Raw genomic sequence first — 2,664 nt, 5'->3', positions numbered from 1 at the left:
AAAAAAAAAAAAAAGGCAAAAATTAGCTGGTCATGGTAATGCACACTGTGTATGAGGACAAACAGAATAACTGCCAAGCAGCACTGAGGACTTGGATAAGGTGAGAAAACCAGCTGTGATGAGTTGTAGTAACTCAGATAAATCAGCTTTTCATTTGTCTCACAAGGCCCAGTGATCAGCATGGGAGAGAGAGAAAGCCAGATAGAGTGGTGGCATGTGCCTGCAGTCCAAGCTACTCAGGCAGTTGAGGTGGGAGGATTACTTAAGCCCAGGAGAGATTGGTAGAATGATTTAATGAAAAGGTGGATGACAGAGTCTTGGGAAATGTAAAAAAATAAGTAAAATAAAATACAACATGATCCATCTATATACTGTCTATAAGAGACTCACTTTAGATACACAGACACAAAGAGATTAAAAACAAAAGAATGAAAAAATAAATTCCATGCAAAAAGTAACCAAATGAGGTCGGGCTTGGTGGCTAATGCTTGGGATGCTGAGGCAGATGGATCACCTGAGGTCAGGAGTTTGAGACCAGCCTGACAACATGGAGGAACCCTGTCTCTACTAAAAATACAAAATTAGCTGAGCATGGTGGCGCTTGCCTGTAATCCCAGCTACTCGGTAGGCTGAGGCAGGAGAATTGCTTGAACCTGGGAGGCAGAAGTTGTGGTAAGCTGAGATCATGCCGTTGCACTCCAGCCTAGGCAAGAAGAGCAAAACTCTATCTCAAAAAAAAAAAAAAAGCAGCAGGTGCGGTGGCTTACGCCTGTAATCACAGCACTTTGGGAGGCCAAGGCGGGTGGATCAGGAGGTCAGGAGATCAAGACCATCCTGGATAACACGGTGAAACCCCGTCTCTACTAAAAATACAAAAAATTAGTTGGGCGTGGTGGCGTCCGCCTGTAGTCCCAGCTACTTGGGAGGCTGAGGCAGGAGAATGGCATGAACCCAGGAGGCGAAGCTTGCAGTGAGCAGAGATTGCACCACTGTGCTCCAGCCTGGTCGACAGAGCAAGACTCCATCTCAAAAAAAAGAAAATAAAAAAATAACCAAATGAGACCAGGAGTGGCCATATGTTAGGCAAGATAGGTTTTAAGCCAAAAATGGTTATGAGAGACAAGGGAATTCTACACTGATAAAAAGATTAATCCAACAAGAAGATATAATAATTTAAAACATATATGTACCTAACAACAGAGCACCAAAACCTATGAAGCAAAAAAGGATAGAATTGAAGGGAGAAATAGAGTTTCCAATGATCATTGGAGACCTGACTACCTCAATGTTAATAATACAGAGATCAGATCAACAGGAAAGAGAGCACTTGAGCAACATGATAATCCAATTAGATCTAATGGACATTTACAGACACCCACCCAACAACAGCAAAATACACATTCTTTTCAAGAGCATGTGGGATATTGTCCAGAGTATACAGTGTATTAGGCTGCAAAACAAATATTAATGTTTTAAAAGTTTGAAAGTATGCAAAGTGCTAAATATTTTATAATCACAATGAATGAAACTAGAAATCAGTAATAAGGAAAACTTGAAAACTCACAAATATATGGAAAGTGAACACACTCTTAATCAGTGGTTGAAGATGAAATCATACAGGAAATTAGAAAACACTTTGAGATGAATGAAAATGAAAACACGACATACCAGAACTTATGGGATGCAGTTAAAGCAGCACTCAGAGGGAAGTGTATAGCTGTAATCATCTACATTTAAAAATAAGAAAGCCAGGAGTGGTGGCTCATGCCAACATCCCAGCATTTTGGGATGCCAAAGCAGGAGGATCACCTGAGGTCAGGAGTTCAAGACCAGTCTGACCAACATGGCAAAAGCGCATCACTACTAAAATACAAAAATTAACCAGGCATGGTGTGCAGGCCTGTAATCCCAGCTACTTGGGAGACTGGGGCAGTAGAATCGCTTGAACCTGGGAGAGGGAGGTTGCAGTGAGCCGAGATTGCACCACTGCATTCCAGCCTGGGTGACAGAGTGAGACTCCATCTCAAAAAAAAATAAAAATAAAAAATAAAAGTAAGAAAGATCTCAAATCAGTCACCTAACTATACATTTTAAAGGATCTAGAAAAAGAAGAGCTAACCCCAACCTAGCAGAATACAAGAAATGAAAGATTAGAGTGGAAATAAACAAAGAAAAATAAGAGAATAGGTAAAATTAAAAATTTTTTTACAGATCAGCTAAATTGACAAATTTTTAGCTAGATTGACTAAGAAACAAAAGAAGACTCAAATAGCCAAAATCAGACATGAAAATGAGGGCATTACTGTGACTTTACAGCAATTAAGGTGATTATAAGAGAATACTATAAACATATGTACACCAGCAAATTGAATAACCAAATGAGATGGCAAATCTCTAGAAACACAAACCTACCAAGACTGAATCACACAGAAATAAAAAATATGGCTAAACTGGCCAGGTGTGGTGGCTCACGCCTGTAATCCCAGCACTTTGGGAGGCTGAGGTGGGCGGATCACCCGAGGTCAGGAGTTCAAGACTAGCCTGGCCAACATGGTGAAGCCCCATCTCTACTAAAAATACAAAAATGAGCTGGGCATGGTGGCAGGCGCCTACAATCCCAGCAACTCAGGAGGCTGAGGCAGGAGAATCACTTGAACCCGGGAG

Source organism: Mandrillus leucophaeus, unplaced genomic scaffold (genome assembly GCF_000951045.1).
Source record: "Mandrillus leucophaeus isolate KB7577 unplaced genomic scaffold, Mleu.le_1.0 Scaffold42, whole genome shotgun sequence".
Taxonomy (NCBI): Eukaryota; Metazoa; Chordata; class Mammalia; order Primates; family Cercopithecidae; genus Mandrillus; species Mandrillus leucophaeus.
The sequence above is the reverse complement of the archived record's forward strand: the minus strand, read 5'-3'. Positions refer to the sequence as shown.